This window comes from Centruroides vittatus, unplaced genomic scaffold, assembly GCF_030686945.1.
Source record: "Centruroides vittatus isolate TY-2023 unplaced genomic scaffold, ASM3068694v2 contig_701, whole genome shotgun sequence".
Lineage (NCBI taxonomy): Eukaryota > Metazoa > Arthropoda > Arachnida > Scorpiones > Buthidae > Centruroides > Centruroides vittatus.
In genome coordinates, this window is record NW_027122443.1 from 6,251 (window position 1) to 19,115 (window position 12,865).

General features: G+C 37.6%; 1 non-coding gene across 1 annotated transcript; it reads right to left on the reverse strand.

Annotated features, from left to right (window-relative positions):
• Window positions 1-5,622: 5,622 nt before the first annotated feature.
• On the reverse strand, window positions 5,623-5,808 carry LOC136980522 (U2 spliceosomal RNA). The gene has a single exon (XR_010881570.1). It is a non-coding gene; the product is annotated as a U2 spliceosomal RNA (small nuclear RNA).
• Window positions 5,809-12,865: the final 7,057 nt, after the last annotated feature.

Sequence of the window (12,865 nt, forward strand, 5' to 3'; positions counted from 1 at the left end):
TATAACACGATAAGTTCCAGTTTGGACTTTAACATTATTATGGGTAATAGTATTAACCAAAACCTTTACAACTTTACCATAGGGGGATAACATTTTTTCTACCATCGACTTATCAGTTTCTGGGGGGACATATTTGATTGTCACGTAAATAATGTCCTCTTCTAAACTTTCACAGAGGTATTGAAATTCTCCTACCTGGATCGTGTGTCCTATTATTTTCTCCTTGTCTTCTATGTTGTGGAAACCGACTTCGACGACATTTTTAGGTTTAAAACAAACCTGTGAAACCATTCCTTGTCGTCCAATGATTTTCTCACATGCATCAATGATATCGGGAATAGACATCCTTTCACTTGCGAAGAAGCGGATTGATCTCGATCTGGTAAATCTTTTTCTGCGATCCTCTTCGCTTATAATTAGTTCGTTGGAGTCTCCACCAGCGGGAGGTTGATCCTGAGTCTTTTGATGGTGTGATCCATCGTCCTCCTCCTGACAGATGTCTTCTGACATGTTCATGTTTGCAGAGCCATCTTTGGGGTCCAGGAAATGGCAGGAACGGAATCGCAGATGACGTCGAGGGAGGATCTCCATCAGCTCGCTGATCACTTGGTCCAGGGGGAAGTTATCCTGTAGTGATGCCATCACAATTGTGTATATCCACAGGCACTATAACACAGGACACCACAGCACTTATCCAAAATTGTGTAAATCCACAGGCACTATATCCACTTTGGCACAGAACACCACAGCACTTATCCAAAATTGTGTAAATCCACAGGCACTATATCCACTTTTGGCACAAAACTCCACAGCAAGTATCCAAAAGGCACAGCACAAAGTAAAAGCTTCGGGATCCCGCACCGGGCCAAGACCAGATGTGCAGTTGAAGGGAGAGGAGAAGAGTTGTCCCTAGGGTAAGGAAAATAAGAAGTGGGGGGGAGACCAAAGGTCAACCACCCCAAAGGGGGAAAGGGGGGACAGAAAAGAAGTCGTATAACCAGCGAATACACAATGTATTTCAACTGTGCAGGCCGGAAATACGACGAAGAGAGAAGGTGTTAGAAAAGGCTAGAATAGCGAGAAATACTTACCAAGATGAACAAGATGGCAGAACAGATACTGTTAAATAAAAGTTTATTATTTACCAAAACATTTACATAAGATTACACATCTACTATCACATATGAGAGTATTACATATAGGGTATCAACAGATTGCATACTTCGGTACACAGAAAGCCGAGAAGAATATAAATACCCGGTTACCAAAGCGCGACAATATTTACAGATGGTAACTGGTAGGTGCAGGGAGAGACATGACAATAGATGATTGATGATCACAACAATATTAATTTACAGTGATGGATTACAATTTTCACAACAAATATAAGGATTACAAACATGTGATATTGATAAAGACCTGAGCTGTTGACTAAAGATATTGATTAGCTTTTTTTTTTTTTTTTTTTTTTTTTTTATTATTTTTTTTTTTTATTTTTATTTTTTTTTTTTTAGTATTAACATATATACAAATATGTAGCTTGATAAAAATGTACATAAAAGGGAGAACTACATAGGGTAGCAACAGATTGCAGCCTTTGATCTACAGAGACTTGATGAATACGTTACAGAACCAGTTACAGAAGCGCGACACTATATACAGATGAGAAAGTAGCAGCAGCTGATGGACAGATCATACCAAAGGAGTAATTACAGTGATACATTGCAGTACAACAAAAGATAGAAATTACAAACAACCAAACTTATATATGACATATAGTTGCATGTTACAGAATAATTGCCGTTGATGGTTACATTATAACACATTTTTCAATAGAATGTACAAAGGAAACCGTGAGGAACAAATATGACCAGCAGACAACTAAGCGTGGGGGCCCACACATAAGGTCAGGAGGCAGCACAATGGGAGCAACACTGGCGGCGAGGGTTAATCGTCCCAGTCATCATTGAAGATTACTTTGTCATTTATGATTTTAAAGATGGCTTCAGTGCCTTTGTATAGTCGATTAAATTCTTCTGATGGCATTTTCTCTAGATCACATTTTATCTTGTAGCCAGCTTCTTGTTTAATCTTGGTAATTGTAATAGTTGCATTATAATTTTTTCTATCAAAGACAAGCATGCATCTGTTTTTCCAGATGCTTCTCTTTACTAATGCGATGAACCAATTAAGTGGGTATTTATTTTGGTTGGGAGCAGAAAGGCTGATGTGGTATTTAATTTTATTCCAAATTAGGTACGTTTTCCATACCTTAGCGGTCCAGGCCCAAATCGATTTTGCCAACTTACATTCAAAAAAGAGGTGTATGGTGGTTTCACGCTTACCACATCTGGGGCAGTTGGCAGACCTATAGTGTTGGTAGGTGTATAGATAGTCTTTAGTTATTACAACATCTTGAAGTATACGCCATGATGTTTCGGCCCATTCGGGTGGGAGACTGTATATATTTCGCCAAATGTAGGACCAATTTAGGTTGGTATTACACATAATAACGTTTGTAGTTTGACTATGGATTATACGATATAGGTCTGAAGGCCTTATATTTTCATTATTTTTTGTTAGATTTGAATGGTTACTTTTAATTATATTTATCATTTCTCGCCAGATTTTAAACTTACTTTTGCTACTTATGAGGAAAGGGAGGTTATTTTTCTCTTCGGTAAAGTGTTTAACTTCTGTGATTTTAAAGTTTGAGCAATACGACAGCCATCATCAAGATGACTGTCGTACCACAGGCCAATACCCGATACCACTTCTGACCACCCGGACGGGGGAAACCACAGCAGAAACTACTGAACCACAGGTAAGTGCGTTAGAGCATGGCTAACACTTGTAACAATCTTAAAATCTCTAACATCAAGTATTTTCAGGTATTTTCAAGACCTCTAACCACAGCAGGTTAATAACCACGTATCACATAAAGTTAACAACAATCAACAACTGGTAAGTATCATTACTAACAACTATAAACTCATAACCAACAGTTAAGGTAAGTAAACATCAATCATAACACATCAATTGACTAAAACATTCAAAACATATAACACATAGTTAACAACATTACACATCTAGTAAGTATTAAAACTAACCATAATAAACCCATAAACAACACTTAAATAAGTAATCATCAACAATAAACATCAAAATCTACATAACACACCTGGTAACCGTAATCAACAACTGGTAAGTATCAACACAATTAAAACTAAACCCCTAAACAACACCCAAAGGTAAGTAAACTTCAATCTTTAACAAAAGCATTCACATAACCAAAAGTTAATCACTAAACTACACTTAAACAGAAGTTAAGCATCAATCATTAACCAACACCTTAAGAACCCGCGTATATTTACATCTTTTAAAACATCATTCCACAAACAAAAAACCAAAAACACAATTATTTACAACATTCTAAACTTTCCCCACAGGATATAATCGTTCCTTTTAACACTTTTACCGCAAATGGTGATTTCTTTTTCTTCTCTAGGAGACTAGCCAATTCATCTTTTAGAAGTTCTTTCATCTCATGATCACCTTCTCTTATTATTAAATACCACAAACCAAATTCATGACCACCCCATCCTTCCTCCTGCAATTCCACTACTGATTTTTTATATGTTCTTCCGTTCATTTTAATAACATACATTCTTGGCCAGTATTCCAATGAAGACTCTGTCCATAATTTCGTCACTTCTTCTGTTATCTTAGATCTTTCCTTCTTTTTCACTACTTGTTTTACCTCATTTCCTTTTTCAATATTTCCTTTCTTTATTTTCTGGACTTCGCCAATAGGGCTATCTCTTAATCTCTTTTTACTCTTATCCTGATCAGTCTCTTTTTGTTCCTCTATACTTTCCTCACATATATCATTAAACCTGGGTTAACGCTTCCTTTATCTTTTCAACACTCTCATTTAAACTTTTTTCCTGTCTATCCTGAACTGCATCTTCATTCTCTACAATCTCATTATTTATCTTATTTTTTACAATCTTTTTTCTTATGTCCCGTCTCCACCACAGGAAAAACATTTTATCATCGGGCAATCTCTCATTCTGTGGTCACCTTCTAAACAATTACCACATAACCATTTCACCCCTCTATAATCGGCCCTAATTTTAACAGCCTCTTATCACCAAATAATTAGGTACTGGCTTTTCATTACCATACCAATTACTCTAGTTCCTGTAGTTATCGGTAAATCTGGTAAATAATATTCTTTTATTACTGACTTTACTTCTCCATACTCTTTTAATTTCTCTTCTAATTCACCACCTTTTATCTCAAAAGGAACTCTTCTCAACATTATTCTCTTTATATTTCCTTTTTACAACTAACCTCTATTTTCTCATCATCTATTTCCCAATCAATATCAAACACTTTCCATTTGATAATTCATCAGCAAAAGTTATTTCACAAATATTACCAGATAATTCCTCTACCTGACTTATTGCCTGAGAGTTATCTAATTCTTTAAGAATTCTTCTAACTATAATTTTCCAATCTATCTCCTTCTTACAATAAAATTTCAAAGTTAGCTCACCAATTTCCAGTTCAGTCATTTTTCTTATTTATCACCTTTTTCTTTTTCAGGAACTAAGTCCAAAACAAAACTGGAGATCTTCAAAGTCCAAACATCCAACTCCAAGGCAGTCAGAAGCTCCAGGTCAAGACTCGATGCTCGGGATGGAAACCACACCTGCGAGGAGCACCTTCGGCAGCACCCAGGGGACAGGAACACCAAGACGAGACTGGATCAGCAGGCCACCACAACAGGTAAGTCCAACAGGAACACCAGGTAAGTCCAGCACCAACTTCACAACGTCAGGAACTCGATCACGGCAGGAACGACTGGAACACCTCCCAACTCGACCTTATGGGCTTACAAGACCTATACCTATACCGACTTATCAAGTCTTGGTCTTGGCCATAAGGCCGAGAAGCGATAAAAAACAGATCAAAAGTGCCGACGCGCCAAGTGTGGAGACGTCTTTTTCATTTCCTATGTCCTCAATTGTGACGTCATTTCGTACGGAGCAGTTTTTGCGCAGAAAATCAGGCCAGGAGGAGAATGGTCAGATGATAAAAGCTTCAGGAAGTAACTGGATAGCGCATTTAAAAGTGTAGATAGGTGCCATTTAATCCTTTCGACCATCAGTAGCCAGAGGGAGGAAAACGCCCCCGGCATTCGTCCCGGTGCGTAATCGTGGTACTGATGCAAGTCCGAGTATATAATTGTTTCCCCCTTCCGAATAAGTTCCAAGCGTGTGTATCTATTGTACGAAAACAGCCGATTCCGTTTTCGATTTTTTGCATATGGAAAATTTCGAAAAAATTGGTTTTTTCGAATTTTTGGAAAATAATTTTTTTGCTTCCTCGTTGTTTAATGTTTACTTCTTATTCGCTGCACAGTGACTACTTGCCGCCATCTAGTATTATTTGTTCGATTCTGCCACATCAATTAAAATACAGGGAGTGTAAAAATAGTTTTCATAAAAATATTTCAACTCTGTTCTTATCAGCTTGAGAAAAATTAAGTTGAGAAATAATTCTTTCTCTTCTTAATTTGTGTCTGTTTCTAATTTTTCTGATTTATTTCCCCGAAAGGGGTGGGCTATCCCGAGATGTAGTGCAATACTCGGGCAACCCGTGGCCGGGAGGGAGCAAGCCCCCGTTCCCTGCCTGTTTCCAAAAATCAGATGATATAAGCAAGGCCCCCGATGGGGGCCCTATCAGATATCAAGCTGATAAGAACAGATTTAAAAACTTTTATTAAAATTATAATACTATTTTACAAGAGCACGGTATATTGTAGATAAATTGAGAACAAGTCAACACTAGGGTTGATGGAAAGAACGCGACCATGGGCACTACGCCAGCCAGAGTGATATACAAAGTGGGACAAAATGGTGTGAAAGAACGCGATTTGACAAGGGCTCCAAGCCTGACATAGTCCGCGTGACAATATTTACAGTATGTACAGTGGCGCGTGACCATGGGCACAGTGCCTGCCAATTAAATTACAAGTTAGATTTTAGTTTTGAGTTTCCTTGTCGTGGGCCTGTTCTTTGTTGGTATCTGAAGTTGTTCGATGTTGTTTCCGTTTAGATGCTGGATGTAGATTTCCCTGCTTGCCCGGATCGTGTCGCTGACCATTAGCTTTTTCATTGATGGTGTGCGTATCTTCTTGAGATGGCCAGTCGTCGGATAGCGGCTTCGTTGGCGGGGTCCCATCCTCCTAATGTACCTACGATAAAGGCGTCAAAGAAGGTGTTATATCCCTTACCTCGCAGATGGGCTACCAGGTTTTTGTATTTGTCGATTTTGGTGGCCCTGGCTTTGGCGAAGGCGTCATCCCCGTTTTCGAAAGGAATGGTGACATCAATTATCGTTGCCTCCTTGCTTGCCTCGTTGAATGTAGACAAAGTCTGGACGGCAGTTTTCTGGAAAGCCTGGAAACTTGTTGGTTTAAGCGAAGCTCCCCTTTTTTTTTTTTTTTGGGAAAACGTTTCTGCCGCTTTTCAAGAGGGAAATTGTATGTGGATTAAGTTGTGCTTATAGATTTTGGTTTGTAAGTGCGGGAATACATTAACCATTGTGTTATTTTATGTATAAAGAGTAATCGGAAGATTAGGGGTATAGAATTGTATCAAGTAAGCCTAAAATTTTTCAGACATTTTTGAAATATAACGTCAATAACAGCTTTGACCGTTTATCCGGAAAAGCTGTAACCGGTAAACCGGATTTAGGTGCAGTGGAGCTTTCGGCCTCTTATCAGATATAAATTCACCAAACTTCTAAGTTGTGGGGTCAATATTTAACTTAGAAACTCTCTTTTTTGATTGACCTCCGGGCGGTCATCGAACGCGTTTTGTGGACTTCCGGTCGAAGATTTTTCTTTGATATTATAACCTCTCTAAGTACACACCTTAAGCAACCTGTGTTTAAAATTTGGTTAAAATCCGTTGATTACTTTTTAAATTATGGGCATTCTAATATTATATTCTATTTTCAACGTCTTCATCATCTATAAGGTTGCCATGGCTACGGTTACTTACCTTAGTTTGATAAATGTGTAAACCGAATGAAGACTTTTTCTGGCCGAATTTTAGCTATAAGTATATTGTGTAATATATTTTTGTCATATATTTTTGGACTTGGCATCCTATAGAATCTATATATATCTGCTATTAAGCTAATTTTATTATTATATGAAGGATTTGCTTATACCTATGAAATTTGATAACATGGAACCAACCATGGAAAATACAACTTTAGGAACTTTTCATAAAAACGCTCACGATATTTTAGAAGAAATTAAAAGATATATCGCTCGCAATACAAACGGGAAGCTAGGTACTGCTGTGCATTCACAATATATCACTGATCAATTCACTAAAGTAATTGCTTTAGCTGAAACTAGTCTTCGCAATATCGAACTACCAGAAATACTCGATAACAAATTTACCACTCTAGCTAAGAAAGAGGATTTACTGCAAAACTTTAATTTTGAGGGGATTTTTACCACCCAGAAAGTAATCTTGGAAAAATTAGATAAAATTGAAAACAAAACAACAACTTATGTTACTGTTGAAGATTTTGCTGAGGCCCAGAAAACTACTCTTGACAAACTTGGTGAAATTCAGAATAAAACAGCCCAATTTACCCCTACTGAAGGTTATAATGATATTCAAAAAGCTGTTCTTGAAGCATTGAACAAAATTGAAGACAAAACATTGGAATGCATTCCTTCATCACCATTATACAGTTCAATTGTGAAGACCGGTAGAAACATGGGAACTGGCAATAATTCTAGAATAAATTCTACAAAAGAAGTAATACTTGTTTATAGTAGAGAAAAAGACAATAATAACAGTGAAGTCGTCAGGAAAATTATGAATATTAAGATCAAGCCCTCCAACATACACATCGGCATAGACAAAATCAGGAAAATTAGAGGCGGGGGACTAGCTATCGAACTGGAAACCAATAGGGAGGCAGCAATTTTAGAAAAAACCATAGAAGACCAGATACCTGAGCTGGTAACGCGTCGTCCAAAAAAGAGATGGCCACATGTTGCTGTCTACTCAGTTCACACTGATATAATGAAGGAAGAACTCCCAAAGTTAATATATCAACAGAACCATACAATTTACGAAAACATCACAGAGGAAGACTTCATGAACCAATTTAGAATCAAATTTGCTTTGGGGAAAAAGACCTACACCTATAAAAACTGGGTAGCAGAAACATCACCATACGTTAGAAAGCTCCTCTTGGTAATGGAGAAGATTAATGTTGAATGGTCGCGCTGCAGAGTTGTAGATTTTTATCAGATTCTGCAGTGCTTTAAATGTTGTGGATATAATCATTCGGCACGTGATTGTACATACTCTGAAATCATTTGTAGTCATTGTACGGAAAACCATCTTTACAACGATTGCCCAAACCGGAATAAAGAGCCTATATGCTATCACTGTAAACGAGACAATCTACATAATCACCAACACAATGCTCGGGATAGTTCGTGCCCCATAAAGAAACGTATTAAAAAGTATATTATTTCACGAACAGAATATGGAAAGAAATAACTTTTATAAAATGCGTTTTCTGCAGATTAACGTAGGAAGAAGCATAGCTGCAACTTCCCTTTTAAGTAAAAATATAAGTGATTATGATATAGTGTTGGTCCAGGAACCATATTGTCTCAGGAACACACCTAAGTGCCTTCCTACCACCTGTCCTATACTTCGAGGGACTGATTTGTACCCATGGGCTATAATTCTAGTCCCAAATATCTACATATCTATCATGCACCACACTGAGTTTAGTAATCAGTATATAATTACTGTTGAGATTAATATAAATGAGGTTAGACTTATTGTGGTGAACGTATATATCCCTGGTCACGCTGATTCTGCGGATTTTATTAATAGACTTCAGAGAATTGTTGATGCATTTAGGGGTACACACATCTTGATCGCTGGTGATATGAATGCACACTCACCGGCTTGGGGCGGTGATGTTTTTGATGGTCGTGGCAGCTTACTGGAGGAGTTTTTTACACACAATGATCTTCTAATTATTAACAATCCACTCTCTCCGCCAACATTCACTTCACATAGAGGTGAGAGTTGGATTGATGTTTCTGTGGGATGCAATAGTACTTACACTAAAATTTCTAACTGGAGAGTTCTGACTGACGACAGCCTTACGGAACATGCTTTAATTACTTTTGATTTCTCAAACTCAGATGATGCTCAAGATCCAGTGTATGTTCTACCATTAAAATATGCTCTTAACCGTGCGAATTGGTTGGAGATGAAAGATTATTTGGAGGCACACCTGATAAGTCAATATTCAGAAAATCGCAATGAAACCTGTCAACAAATAGATAATAATATTAATACAATAACAAATGCTTGTGACCTATATATCCCGAAAAAGATACCCCAAAAAAGACAGGTTTCATGGTGGACTGCTGAACTCGAAAACCTTCGAAAAACAACACGACGACTCAGAAAAATGTACCAAAGGTGCAGAGACGATCAAATGCGCAGAATACGTAAAAATAATTATCTCACAAACCAATGGATGTACAAACAGGCCATTAAGAAAGAAAAAATAAACAGCTGGAAAGATTTTTGTACAGAAGCTTCTAAAAAGCCGTGGGGCTACATAACTAAAATGTGTACAAACAAACTAAGGCAAACTAAAATCATTAAAGCTCCCACGGGCACTGAAAATGAACCAAAGACATTAATTCAAACCTTGACCTCCCAGTTGGAGACGTATTGCCCGGGGGATGATCCAGAGAACGATACGAACTTGCAAAGGCATATCCGTACAGAAGCAGATCTAATAGATGGCACAGAAAATATGCCGCCGTTTTCTATAGGAGAAATAAGCCAAGCTTTTTGCAATTTAAAAAAAGGTAAGGCCCCTGGCCTAGATAACATCACAGCTGATATTGCGAAAAAATTATGGTTTCTTATACCACGGCACTTTGTTCGACTCTATAATACATGCATCCAACACGCAATCTTTCCATCTGCCTGGAAGATTGCGAGAGTCGTACCGGTACCAAAGTCGGGGTCCCCTGATGAAGCAAGGCCTATTTCATTGCTGTCAATGCTTGGCAAAATACTTGAAAGGTTAATCACAAATAGACTTTCCTGGTTTGTTGAAAGAAATAAATGCCTCAGTAACATCCAATTTGGTTTTCGACCACAAAGATCGGCGGAGGACGCAGTAGAGGATATGGTTAAAAAATTAAAATGTTTACTTGAGAATAATAAGTATGTCCTTGGAATTAGTTTAGACATAACCAAAGCTTTTGATAGCGCATGGTGGCCGCTCATCAAACTCCAACTGCGAAAGATTAAATGTCCACGCAATATCTTCCAACTTATTCAAGATTATCTACGAAATAGAGCGGCTGTTCTACAATATGGACAGCATTATGTAAGAAAATCAGTTTCCAAAGGATGCCCTCAGGGGTCAGTATGCGGACCCTTACTTTGGAACATAACCTTTGACTGCTTCCTTAGAGAAGACTTTGGACAGGACCACTCTACTGCTTATGCGGACGATGTCATGATGTTGATTGGTGGTCGCTCAAGAGCGGATTTAGAGAACAAAGGCAATCTTTTGATTCAAAATGTATACAACTGGGGGATAGAGCATAAACTCCATTTCAATCCCATCAAAACAAAGGGAATAGTTTTTAATAAACCAAGAGGCAGTAATCTATACCGGCGACCACCTCATCTCGTAATGAACGGAAATGTCATCAAAGTGGAAAAAACATTGAAATATCTGGGAGTATTTATAGATTTTCGACTAAGCTGGGACAAACACATCGAGTTTATTACAAACCGCACCGGTCTTATTTTTCAAGCTTTCGCACAGGTAGCGAGGAAAAATTGGGGCCTTTCCACAGACGCAATGGCCATTATTTATGATGCTATTTACATCCCCATCATCACATATGCATGTGGGACTTGGGGATGGGCTACTAGTAAAGTTCATACAAAACGAAAGTTAATATCGTCACAGAGACGTGCCCTACTCCTACTTACTAAAGCCTATCGCTCTGCGAATAATCAAAGCCTTCAAGTGATAGCTAGAAGGCCACCGATCGATATGTTTGTTATTCAGCGATGTAAATTACAGCAAGTTAAATGGGGAAATACGATTCAAACAACCTTCCGAAATATAACATATGATGAAGTCGAATGGGCATTTCCATTTTACGAAACAACTAACCCAGATATCTTAGTATATTGTGACGATAATAATGTTCAAAAAACCGACATTCAAATTTTTACCGATGGTTCAAGAATAAATGGTATGGTTGGATGCAGCTTTGTTGCGTATATTAATAATGATGAAATTTATAATCAGACAATTAGATTAGACACTTGCTGCACGGTTTTTCAAGCAGAAATGCTCGCTATTAAATTGGCAATAAATTGGACTAAGGATTCATATGACAATGCTTATATACATATATATACGGATTCCCTGTCAGCACTTAATATTATAAACAGTACTAAATTGCACCCAATTGCTGAGGAGATTAGACAATTAATACGCTTATCTAACTGTAATTATACTGTTACCTGGGTTAGAGCCCACCAGGGAACAACTGGAAATGAAAGAGCTGACACCTTGGCCAAGCAGGCTGCAGAGAATACCTCTTTGATAATAAACTATAATAAACTCAGTCAGCGTACCTTACGACGAATGTTATGGGAAGACACAATGTACAATTGGCAAGATAGATGGAACGAAAACAGAAGTCATATAACTTATGATTACATACCGGATATACAACAATTTTATAAATTAAAATGGTTTACCCCGAATTATTATACCACTCAATTCTTTACTGGCCATGGGAAGTTCGCCAGCTATCTGGCCAGATTCACTAATAGGACATCGAATGAATGCCCTACTTGCCATATCATAGATGGCTCGAAACACTACTTCTATAATTGTGTAATGACTGAGAGAGAAAGACAAGAACTAAGGGTACTGATGGAGGAGCTTGGTGTGAGATGGCCATGCAACTTATCAGATATTTGGATAAACAAAAATGTTTACAATGCTTTTATAAAACTTGCCAAACAAACTGTTAAAATTGCAAATCAACTCATATATAATTAGTATATCTTTAGTATAAAATAACTTGGTGTATCATTGCTTATATTCAATTCCATTTACATACTACATCCATTATTGATATTCTATACTCAATTTCTCTTTAATAAAAGTGTCTATACTTTGAGTGAAGCGATGACCAGGTGCTTTCTCCTAATCAACTAAACATTAACTATCTTAGTGATTGCCCTACGAAAGGAAGTACTGTATTAACTATATGTACTGACAGAATACATTTGTACTGGCGAGTTCTAACTACCAGCTTGTACCGCAGCCTGTTTTATTAATTTGAGTACTAACAGAGCACACACTAAGAACGGCAATCTGTGTACTGATAAAGCACACTCTAAGAAGTGTAATACTCACCAGCTAGAAATGTACTTTTAACAGCTTATGATGGAACAGAGAAATTACTATGTCAGTGTCAACCCTTACGGGTGAGATGCTTAACGAACAACCTACGTTATTAATAAAACGTTTCGATGGAGAAGTGCTCCTTTGATATTGAACTTATAGGTGTGGTGAACTACTGTAATCTTCAATGGTCTCGTCGGGAGCAAACCGACCGACCTTTTTTTTTTTTACAGTGGTGTTCATTAATTTCCTTCAACGCGCTTGGCAGGTTTAGTGAGATCAACATGTCTATAATATCTTTCAACGAATTCTAGACTTTTAGTTTAGC